The 12727-nt window shown below is 37.9% G+C and overlaps 1 long non-coding RNA gene across 1 annotated transcript; it reads left to right on the top strand.

Moving 5' to 3' along the window:
• The first annotated feature begins 2045 nt into the window (after positions 1–2045).
• LOC116583527 lies at positions 2046–12255 on the top strand. The gene is made up of 3 exons (XR_004282764.1): positions 2046–2055; positions 4107–4110; positions 12175–12255. It is a non-coding gene; the product is annotated as an uncharacterized LOC116583527 (long non-coding RNA).
• The last annotated feature ends 472 nt before the right edge of the window (positions 12256–12727 follow it).

Here is a 12727-nt window from a genome sequence, read left to right as displayed (position 1 = left end):
TTCTTTTTCTTTACCTCCTTTAAGTGTAAGTTTTTTTACACTTGTAGTGCCTAGGGATTTGTGCTTCAGAAAGTGTCTTCGGTGTGTGCTGTGTGCACTCTGCTATTGTTCTTTTTCTTTACGTCCTTTAAGTGTAAGTTTTGGTAGTTTATTTCTGATTTTTCTTGCTTCTTGAAGTAAGCATGTATTGCTATTTTTTTCTCTCTTAGGAATGCTTTTGCTATAATCCAAAGGTTTTGAAACTTTGTGTTTTCATTGTTACTTGTCTCCATGTATTTTTAAAATTTCTTCTTTGATTTCCTAGTTGACTAACTTATTGTTTAGAAGCATGTTGTTTAATCATGCTTAGTGAAATAAGTCAAGCAGAGAAAGACAACTATCATATGATCTCCCTGATATGAGGAAGTGGTGATGCAACATGGGGGCTTAAGTGGGTAGGAGAAGTATAAATGAAACAAGATGGGATTGGGAGGGAGACAAACCATAAGTGACTCTTAGTCTCACAAAACAAACTGGGGGTTGCTGGGGGGAGGAGGGTTGGGAGAAGGGGGGTGGGGTTATGGACATTGGGGAGGGTATGTGCTTTGGTGAGTGCTGTGAAGTGTGTAAACCTGGCGATTCACAGATCTGTACCCCTGGGGATAAAAATATATGTTTATAAAAAATAAAAAAATTTAAAAAAAAAAGAAGCATGTTGTTTAACCTCCGTGTATTTGTGGTCTTTCTAGATTTTTTCTTGTAATTAATGTAGTTTCATAGTATTGTGGTCAGAAAAGGAGCATGGTATGAATTCAATCTTTTTCTATTTGTTGAGCCTTGATTTGTGACCTAATATGTGATCTATTCTGAAGAATGTCTCATGCACACTTGAGAAGAATGTGCGTTCTACTGCTTTAAGATGAAATGTTCTGAATATATCTGTTAAGTCCATCTTCTCCAGTGTATCATTCAAGCCCATTGTTTCCTTGTTGATGTTCTGTTAAGATGCTCTTTCCATTGATGTAAGTGGGTTGTTAAAGTCCCCTAATATCATTGTATTATTATCCATTAGTTACTATATTTTTGTTAATTCATTTATATATTTGGGTACTCCCATGTTGGGTCCATAAATAACTATGATTGTTATATTTTTTGTTGGATCATTCCTTTTATGAGTATACAGTGCCCTTCTTCGATAAAGTCTTTGTTTTAAAGTCTAGTTTGTCTGATATATAAGTATTGCTTTTCTGACTTTCTTTTGACATCCATTTGTGCGATAAATGATACTTCATCCCCTCACTTTCATTCCAAAGGTGACTTTTGGTCTGAAATTACACTTTATAGGCAGCATATAGGTCTTTTTTTTTTCTTAATTCAATCTGACACCCTTTGTCATTTGATTGTAAATTTAGTCAATTTACATTCAAAGTAATTACTTTTTGAGAGAGAGAAACAAAAAGAGTGAGGGAAGGAACAGAGGGAAAGTGAGAAAGAGAGGGAGAATCTTAAGCAGGGTCCATACCCTGCATGGAGACTTACATGAGGCTTGATTTCAGGACCCTGACAACATAATCTGAGCTGAAGTCAAGAGTTAGATGCTTATTCAACTGAACCACCCAGGCATCCCCAAAGTTATTATTAAGATATGTATGTATATAGTGCCATTTTATTACTTGTTTTGTCATTGTATCTGCAGATTTTCTCTAATCTCTTCCTGTTTTTTGTTTTTTTTTTTTCACCTTTGTTCTCTCCTTTCTACTAAAAAGTCTCCCCTTTGATATTTCTTGCAGGTCTGGTTCAGGGGTCAGGAACTACTTTATTTTTTGTTTGTCTGACATAGTCTTTTTATCTCTCCTTCTATTCTGAATGATAGTCTTGCTGAATAAAGTATTCTTGGCTGCAGATTTTTCCCACTCAGCACTTTTACTATATCATGCCACTCCCTTCTGGCTTCCAGGTATTTCTCCATCTGGCCTTATGGGTTTTCCCTAGTACATCAGGGACTTCTTTTCTCTTGATGCTTTTAAGATTTATTTTGATCACAATATTTAGCAAATTTAATTACATTATGTCTTGGTGCTGGCCTGCTTTTGTTAATTTTGATGGGAATTCTCTGTGCCTCCTGGACCTGGATATCTGTTTCCGTTCCCAGAGTAGGTAGTTTTCATCTATTAAAATTTCTGCCCCCTTTCTCTCTCATCTCCTAGAACTCCTATAATACAAATATTACATTTGAGGGAGTCAGTAAGTTCCTTAAGTCTATTCTCATGTCACATAATTGTTCTTCCTCTCTTTTGTTCAGCTTCATTACTTTCTATTACTTTGTCTTATAGGCCAGCAATTCATTCTTTTTTTTTTTCAATTTATTTTATTTCTTTTCAGTGTTCCAGAATTCATTGTTTATGCACCACACCCAGTACTCCATGCAATATGTGCCCTCCATAATACCCACCACCAGGCTCACCCAATCTCCCACTCCCCTCCCCTCCAAAACCCTGTTTGTTTCTCAGAGTCTACAGTCTCTCTTGGTTTGTCTCCTTCTCTGATTTCCCCCAACTCACTTCTCCTCTCCAACTCCCAATGTCTTCCATGTTATTCCTTATGCTCCATAAGTAAGTGAAACCATATGATAATTGACTCTCTCTGCTTGACTTATTTCACTCAGCATAATCTCTTCCAGCTCCATCCATGTGGATATAAATGTTGGGTATTCACCCTTCCTGATGGAGGCATAATACTCCATTGTATATATGGACCATATCTTCTTTATCCATTCGTCCATTGAAGGGCATCTTGGTTTTTTCCGCAGTTTGGCGACCATGGCCATTGCTGCTATAAACATTGGGGTACAGATGGCCCTTCTTTTCACTGCATCTGTATCTTTGGGGTAAATACGCAGTAGTGCAATTTCAGGGTCATAGGGAAGTTCTGTTTTTGTTTTTTTTTTAAGATTTTATTTATTTGACAGAGAGAGAGATCACAAGTAGGCAGAGAGGCAGGCAGAGAGAGAGAAGGGAGGAAGCAAGCTCCCTGCAGGGCAGAGAGCCCGACTCAGGGCTAGATCCCAGGACCCTGGGATCATGACCTGAGCCAAAGGCAGAGGCGTTAACCCACTGAGCCACCCAGGTGCCCCAGAAGTTCTGTTTTTAATTTCTTAAGGAATCTCCACACTGTTTTCCAATGTGGCTGCACCAACTTGCATTCCCACCAACAGTGTAAGAGGGTTCCCCTTTCTCCACATCCTCTCCAACACATGTTGTTTACTGTCTTATTAATTTTGGCCATTCTAACTGGTGTAAGTCAAACTCTCTCTTTTTGCAAATGACATGATACATTATATGGAAAACCCAAAAGACTCCACCCCCAAACTACTAGAACTCATATAGCAATTCAGTAATGTGGCAGGATACAAAATCAATGTACAGAAATCAGTTGCTTTCTTATACACTAACAATGAAAATATAGAAAGGGAAATGAGAGAATCGATTCCATTTACTCTAGCACCAAGAACCTTAAGATACCTGGAGATAAACCAAAGACATAAAGGATCTATACTCAAGGAACTACAGAACACTCATGAAAGAAATTGAAGAAGACAGCAATTCATTCTTCTGCTTCTTCTAGCCTGCTGTTCATTGCATCAAGCCAGCTTACAATCTCATTTACTTCACTCTTTATCTCTGATTCTTTTTTAACTATTTTACTTTTGTGGTAAGGGTCTCTCTGCTGTCTTCTATTCTTTTCTCAAGGCCAGTGAGTATCCTTCTGATCACTGCTTTAAATTCTCCATCAAGAATGTTACCTCTACCTGTGTCACCTAGATCTCTGACTGTGGCCTTATCCTGTTCTTTTATCTGGGACATAATCCTCTATGTTAGCATTTTGTCTAAGTCTCTGCCTTCTTCTCTGTATTAGAAAAACCAGTTATGTCTTTGGCTCCTGAAATTAATGCCTTAAGAAGAGATCATGTAGTGCCTAGGGATTTGTGCTTCAGAAAGTGTCTTCGGTGTGTGCTGTGTGCACTCTGCTGTTGTATTTTGGCTGCTCTATCCTTTAGGTCAGTCATTTGTAGAGGATCTCCTTGCCTACTGTGGACAGTGTTTGGTCCCTGGCCTGAATATAGTGAGCTAGGTGTGTTCCAGTTTGTTGTTGGAATGAGACCTGATACCACCTCCACCAGAACTGAGGTCCTTCAGAACTCTCTGGTCTGGAAACATGGTGTGGGCAGACATGTTTGTGCTGGTCTTCTGAAGGAAGGACACACTGTATTGGGAATGAGGCAAGTGTGAATGAAGACAATCCTGCCAGAGTACAGGGGTTGGGGCTTGGTGTATGCAAGTTAAACAGCCAGTGTCAGCACTGTGTTGCTCCCTGCAGGTGGCTCTCTATTTATGCTCAATAGCTGGGGAGGGAAAAGGCACCAGTCAGCTCTCTTATTCCCAAAGAGTTGTCTCTATGAATGTCACCTCACAGGGACACAAGTTCTGAGAAGAGTGCATAGCCTCCTCCCTTTGTGTCTCAGGTGTTCTTCATATTGCTGTCTCCATGTTGTCTGGCTGTGGGTTGTTTACCTGCCCTTTCTCCAGGAGCAGAGAAGTGCCCTCCAGACTCTGTCCCTGCAAAGTTCACTGACCTTTAAAACTCAATGCTAAGTCCAGCTGCTTGTAAGAATTCAAGAAATTCAACTCCTCTCATCTTTCAACCCATGCATGGCTTCAGGGGAACATTATCCATGTGCATTCCCATGTGTGTTCCTCTGTTGCCCTTCTTCATGACCACAACTCATTCCCCTCCATAGCACTCACAATCTGTTTCTCCCCTAAACTTTATCTTTGCACTTCCTACATTCTTCACTATGGCCTCTTCTCTCCCGTTGATTGTGGAGTTTGTTCTGTCAGTCTTCAGGTCAATTTCTGGAGAACTTAGCTTAATTTGATAATTATCTAACTGTGTTTGTGGGATGAGATGAACCTAGGGCCCTCCTACTCTGCCACTATCCTCCCCAACTCTCCCAATGGTCAATTGATTTCTTTTTCTTTCTTTCTTTCTTTCTTTCTTTCTTTCTTTCTTTCTTTCTTTTCTTTTCTTTTCTTTTCTTTTCTTTTTTACTTCTGCATGCAACCTGCTGAAATATGTTCTCTATTTTTATTTTTTTATTTGATTTTATTTTTTCAGTGTTCCAAGTTTCATTGTTTATGCACCAGTCCCCGTGCTCCATGCAATATGTGCCCTCCTTATTAACCACCACCAGGCTCACCTAATCCCCCACCCATATCCCCTCCAAAACCCTCAGTTTGTTTCTCAGAGTCCACAGTCTCTCATGGTTCTACTCCCCCTCTGATTTCACCCAATTCACTTTTCCTTTCCTTCTCCTAATGTCCTCCATGTTATTTCTTATCCTCCACAAGTAAGTGAAACCATATGATAAATGACTATGTCTGCTTAACTTATTTCACTCAGCATAATCTCCTCCAGTCCACTCCATATTGATACGAAGGTTGAGTATTCATCCTTTCTGATTTTTACTGAAGTTGCCAAGACATTTCAATGAAGAAAGGAAGGCCTACCTAACAAATGGTTATGAAACAATGGTAAAAAGCATAATTCAGAACCACAAATATTATCAAGGAAAAATAATAATTTTATAAAATAATAAGTTAATTCTTCAAAAACATTTAACTTCCTGAAGTTTATATGCAAAATACAACAGAACATCAAAAAATATGAGTCAATATGTTATAGAATTGAAAAGAAGAATAGATCAAACAACACTAATGGCTGGAGAATTTATAACTCACTTCTCAGTAACTGTCAGAACAATAAGGATATAGAAGACCTGAATAACACTACCAAACAACTAGGTCAAATTCAAAATTATAGAAAACACTAGACCAATAGCAATGACAAAAGTAAAACATTTTCTTGTCAAGTGTACACAGACATTTCATCAAAACAAAAAACCTACATTCAGATCCATAAAACAAATCTCATTACATTAAAAAAATAAAAATTATAGAAAGTATGCACATGAACCATAATAAAAACTAGATCACTATGTTTGTATCTTTAGGGTAAACCATAAGTGACTCTTAATCTCACAAAACAAACTGAGGGTTGCTGGGGGGAGGGGGTTTGGGAGAAGGGGGTGGGATTATGGACATTGGGGAGGGTATGTGCTTTGGTGAGTGCTGTGAAGTGTGTAAACCTGGTGATTCACAGACTTGTACCCCTGGGGATAAAAATATATGTTTATAAAAAATTAAAAAAAAACTAGAAATGAATAACAGAAAGATATCTATCTTACCTAAATATATGAAAATTAAATCACAATTCAAAATAAACATCAGTCAAAAACAAGTTTTGAGAGAAATTTAAAAATAATTTGAACTAAAGAGGAGTTAAGATGATAGAGGAGGAGGAGGGGGAATCTAAGCTACTCTCCCCCCTCTAACACAGTTAGATAGTTATCAAATCATTTTGAACACCTAATAAATCATTCAAAGGTCTAAGAGAACAAAAACTGCAAGTCTACAAGTAGAAAAGAGACCACATTTTGGAAGGTAGAAGTGCAGAGAGTTGATTTGGGGAAGATATAACTGTGGGTACTGCAGAGGGGAGGAAGCTTGCTTATGAGACTACCACAAAGTATGATAAGCAATGAGACACAAAATCTGAGCTTTTAGAAGTCCACTCTTGTGGGGGACACACCTAGTTTAAAGGTGCTCAGGTGGAGAAGTGGGGCAGAGTCATGAGTGACAGCATGGCCTGAAGATTCCCTGTGTTGCAAGAAGAATCGGTGTCACCAATATGCTGTACTGTTCCGAGGCATAGGAGCAGAGATGTTGGCTGAGAGCAGTGAAACTTGGTGCTGTGTTTCTGCTCTATTTTGCCATGGACTCTGAAATGCTGCAAAGCCACATGACTGCTTTCTGGGGACAGATCAGCAAATGGGAAAATTGTGGTGAGAACCTTCTCCAGACTATCAGTGAAGATCCATGTAACAGGAGTCACTAAAATTTGTACTTTTGAAACTCAGTAATGCACCTGAGATAAAAAGCAGGGTGAACACAGGGTTCTGACAGAAACCAGGGACACAAGAGGGGTGACTGGTTGCTCTGTGAAGATTTACTGAAGAGTAGGGCTGTGAAATTTCAGCTCTAGGGTTAGAGAGAAGAATGCCACCATATTTATCCTACCCACCAGGACTGAAAGCATTCATGGAGCAAAACAGCACCAACTAGTAGAGGGCGGAGTTGCTTACAACAAGCCCTGCCCCGCTTCTTCCTGGAGGTACATGTCCACGGGCATGTCCACCTGAGAATCAGCACAGCAGGTCACTTCACCAGAAGACAAGCACAAACTACTCACTCACACCAAAGCGTCAACTTTAAGGTAGATACAGTCTAGCTTTCATGTTTCTTTTTTATTTCTTTATGATTTTGTCATTTATTTTCTTATGTTTTCAATGCCTTTTAAAGATGATGATGATGATGATGATGATAATGATGATTATATGTTTTACTTGTATATTTTTATTTTATTTTATTTTTTATTTTAAATCTGGATTCTTTTTTTAATTTGAAGTCAATTGGCCAACATATAGTACATCATTAGTTTGCTATGTACACTTCAGTAATTCAGCAGTTGTATATAACATCCAGTGCTCATCACATCATGTGCCCTCCTTAATGTGCATCACCCAGTTACTCCATCCTCCCACACACCTCCTTTGCAAAAACCATCAGTTTCTTTCCCATAGTTAAGTCTCTCATAGTTTGTCTCCCTCTCTGATTTCATCCTATTCAGTTTTCTCTCTACTGTTCTGTGTCTTATATTCCACATATAAGTGAAACAATATGACAATTGTCTTTCCCTGATTGACTTATTTTGCTAAGCATAATACCCTCCAGTTCCATCCACATTGATGTAAATGGTAAGATTTCATCCTTTCTGATGGCTGAGTAATAGTCTGTTGTAAAAATATACCACATCTTCTTTATTAATTCCTCTGTTAATGGACATCTGGGCTCCTTTCATAGTTTGGTAATTGTGGACATTGCTGCTATTCCAGAGTGGCTGTACCAGCTTACATTCCCACCAACAGTGTAAGAGTGTTCTCCGTTCTCCACAACCTCTCCAACATTTGTTGTTTCTTGCCTGGTCAATTTTTACCATTCTAACTGGTGTAAGGTGGTATCTCATTGTGGTTTTGATTTGTATTTCCCAATCCCAAGTGATGTTGAGCATTTTTTCATGTGTCTGTTGGCCATTTGTATGTCTCCTCTGGAGAAATGGTGTCCATGTACACTGCTGCTTGCTTTCTTGACTGGACTATTTGTTTTTTTGGTGTCGACTATGACAAGGTCTTTATAGATCTTGTATACTAGCCTTTATCTGATGTGTCATTTGTTAATATCTTCTCTCATTCCATAAGCTGCCTTTAGTTTTGTTGACTGTTTCCTTTGCTATGCAAAAGTTTTTCATCTTGAGGAACTCCCAATCATTCATTTTTGCTTTTGTTTCCCTTGCCTTTGGAAACAGGCTTAGCAAGAATTTGTTGCAGCTGAGGTGGAAGGGGTTGCTCTCTGTGTTCTACTCAAAGATTTTAGTGCATTCTTGTCCAACATTCAGGTCCTTCATCCATTTTGAGTTTATCATTGTGTATGGTGTAAGAAAATGGTCTGGTTTCATTCTTCTACATGTGGCTGTCCAATTTTCTCAGCACACTTTATTGAAGAGACTTCCCTCTTTCCATTGGATATTCTTTCCTGTTTTGACAAAGATTAGCTGGCCATAGAGTTGAGGGTCTATTTTGGGGTCCTATATTTTGTTCCATTGATCTATCTGTCTGTCCATGATTTCCATGGTGTCCTGATGTCCTGATGATAACAGCTTTATAATAGAGCTTGAAATCAGACATTATGTTGCCCCATTTTTGTTTTATTTTTCAGCATTCTTCTGGCTATTTGGGGGTATTTTCTTATTCCATACAAATTTTAGGGTTATTTGTTCCAGCTCTGTTGTTGGAACAAGAAGATGTTGCTGGTGTTTTGTTAAGGATTGCATGGAATGTGTGGCTTGTTTGGATAGCATAGACATTTTAACAGTATTTGTTCATCCAATTCATAAACATGGAATATTTTCCATTTCTTTGTGTCTTCCTCAATTTCTTTCATAAATGTTCTGTAGTTTTTAAAGTACAGATCTTTTACCTCTTTGGTTAGGCTGATTCCTGCTTTTCTGTGGTTTTTGGTGCAGTTGTAAATGGGACCAATTCCTTAATTTTTCTTTGTTCAGTAACATTTTTAGTGTATAGAAATGCACCTGCTTTCTTGGCATTGATTTCATAACCTGCCATATTGCTGAATTTTTTTAATTCTTTAATTTTCTGAACAACTCTCTCATTCCTTAGTAGGATGTTATTTAACCTCCAAGTATTTGAGCTGCTTCCAAATTTCCTATTCTGATATAGATCAATGTTCAAAGAATTGTGGTATGAAAACATGCAGAGAATAAACCCAATCTTTGTTACCAGTTGAAACCTGATTTGTGACCTAGTATGTGATCTATTCTAGAGAATGTTCCACATGCACTCAAGAAAAATGTGTACTCTGTTGCATTAGGATGGGATGTGCTGTACATATATATGAACTCCATCTGGTCCAGTGTGTCATTCAAAGTCCTTGTTTCCTTGTTGATCTGCATAGATGATGTGTCCATTGTTGTGAGTGGGGTGTTAAAATACCCTGGTCTTTTTGTATTATTATCAGTGCATTTCATTGATTTTATTATTAATTGGTTTATATAATTGACTCCTCCCATGTTAGGGGTAAAAATACTTAGAGATTATAAATCTTCTTATTGGATAGGCACTTTAAGTATGATTTAGCATGCTGGCACAGAAATTAGTTGCATTTCTATACACTAACAATGTGACTGAAGAAAGAGAAATTAAGGAATCCATTCCATTTACACTAACACCCAAAACCATAAGATACCTAGGAATAAACCTAACCAAAGAGGAAAGTATCTGTATTCTAGAAACTACAGAACACTTATGAAAGATATTGATGAAGATACAGAGAGATGGAAAAATATTCCATGATCATGGATTGGAAGAATAAACATTGTTAAAATGTCTATGCTACCCAGAGAAATCTACACATTACATGCAAACCCTATCGAAATACCATTGACATTTTCACAGAGCTGGAACAAACAATCCTAGAATTTCTATGGAACAAGGAAAGACCCTGAAATGGCAGGGGAATGTTGAAAAAGAAAACCAAAGATGGGGGCATCACAATGCCTGACATCAAGCTATATTACAAAGCTGTGATCATCAAGATAAAATAAATTGGCAAAAAAAAAAAAAACCAGACACATAGATCAAAGGAACAGAACAGAAAGCCCAGAAGTGGACCCTCAAAATTATGTTCAAATAATCTTTGACAAAGCAGAAAATATCCAATGGGAAAAAGCCAGTCTCTTCAATAAATGGTGCTGGGAAATTGGACAACCACATGCAGAAGAAGGAAACTGGACCATTCTCTTACACTGTACACAATGATAAACTCTAAATGGATGAAAGACCTGAATGTGAGACGGGAATCCATCAAAATCATAGAGGTGTGAAGTGTGTAAACCTGGTGATTCACAGACCTGTACCCCTGGGGATAAAAATATATGTTTATAAAAAATAAAAAATTTAAAAAAAAAGAAAAAAAATCATAGAGGAGAACACTGGCAGTAATCTGTTCAACATCAGACACAGCCACTTCTTGCAAGACATGTCTTTTAAGGCAAGGAAAACAAAAGCAAAGGTTTATCAATCTTATTAGTTCTTTCAAAGAGCAAGCTTCTAGTTCTGTTGATCTGTTCTACTGTTTTTCTGGTTTCTATTTCATTGATATTTGCTCTAATCTTTGTTATATCCTTTCGCTACTTGCTTTAGGCTTTATTTGCTGTTCTTTCTCTGGGTTAGCTTTTGTGTTGGGGATTTTTCTAACTTTTTGAGAGAGGCTTGGATGGCTATGTACTTCCTTCTGTTCCTTTGCAGTATCCCACAGGGTTTGAACTGAAGTGTTTTCATTCTCTTAGTTTCAGTGAATAGTTTAAATTCTTATTTAATTTCTTCTTTGACTGATTTATTATTTAGCAGGAGGCTCTTTAATCTTCAGGTATTTGAGTTCCTTCTAAATTTCTTCTTGGTATTGAGTTCCAGTTTCAAAGCATTGTGGTCTGGAAAATATGCAAGAAATAACCTCAATCTTTTGGTATCGGTTGAGACCTGATTTGTGACCTAGTATGTGATCTGTTCTGGAGAAAGTTCCATGTGCAATCAAAAAGAACCCATATTCTATTGTTTTAGAATGGAATGCTCTGCGTGTCTGTGAAGTCCATCTGGTCCAATGTGTCCTTCAAAGCTCTAGTTACTTTGTTATTCTTCTGCTTAAGTGATCTGTCCCTGGCTGTGAGTGGAGTGTTGAGGTCTCCTACTGTTAATGTATTATTATTGATATGTTTCTTTACTTTGGTTACTAATTGGTTTATATAACTGGCTGCTCCCATGTTGGGGGCATAGATATTTACAATTGTTAGATCTTCTTGTTGGATATACCCCTTAAGTATGGTCGAGTGGCCCTCTCCATTTCTTACTACAGTCTTTTATTTGAAATCTAAATTGTCTGATATGAGAATGGCTACCCCAGCTTTCTTTTGAGGTCCATTAGTGTGATAAATTGTTCTCCACCCCTTCACTTTCAAACTGGAGGTGTCTTTAGGTTCAAAATGAGTCTCTTGCAGACAGCACATAGATGAATTCTACTTTTTTATCCAATCTGATAATCTGTGTTTTTTTATTGGAGCATTCAGTCCATTCACATTTAGAGTAACAATTGAAAGATCGGTTTTTAGTGTCATTGCATTATCTGTAACATCCCTGTTTCTGTAGATTGTCTCTGTTACTTTCTGGTCTATGTTACTCATGGGCCTCTCTTTGCATAAAGTATCACCCTTATATTTCTTGCAGGGGTGTCTTGGTGATCACATATTCTTTCAATTTCTGTCTGCCTGGAAATTCTTTATCTTTCCTTCATTCTGAATGATATCCTTTCTGGATAAAGTATTATTGGCTGCATGTTCTTATCCTTTAGTATCTTGAGTATATCTTGCCAGCCCTTCCTGGTCCTTTAGGTTTCTGTGGATAGGTCTGATGATATTTTGATGTTCCTTCCTCTGCACATAAGAAATCTCTTTCCCCAGCTTCTCTCAGGATAGCTTCCTTGGCTCTATAATTTGGAAGTTTCACAATTATATGCCAGGGTGTTGCTATATTGTTATTGTTGTTAGAAGGAGTCCTCTCTGCCTCTTGGACATGAATGCTTGTTTCATTCCCAGATTAGGGAAGTTATCAGCCATGATTTGCACAAATACACCTTCTAGTCCTCTCTCTCTCTCCATCCCCTACTGGATCCTGATGATCCTGATATTGTTTGTTTGTTTGTTTGTTTGTTTAATAATGCATCATCAACTTCTCTAAGTCTCTCTTCATGTGCTGAGTTGTTTTTCTTTCTTTTCTTCAGTTTCCTTCCTTTCCAATAGCCTGTCTTCTAGATCACTTATTCTCTAATCCACCTCACTTACCCTTGCCATTAGAGCATCCAATTTAGACTGCATCTCATTCATAACATTTTAAGGTCAGTCTGACCAAATCCCATTTCTCTCCTAGAGATTCTGTATAGTCACA

This window comes from Mustela erminea, chromosome X, assembly GCF_009829155.1.
Source record: "Mustela erminea isolate mMusErm1 chromosome X, mMusErm1.Pri, whole genome shotgun sequence".
Classification (NCBI taxonomy): domain Eukaryota; kingdom Metazoa; phylum Chordata; class Mammalia; order Carnivora; family Mustelidae; genus Mustela; species Mustela erminea.
This window is presented reverse-complemented; position numbering and strand designations above follow the sequence as displayed.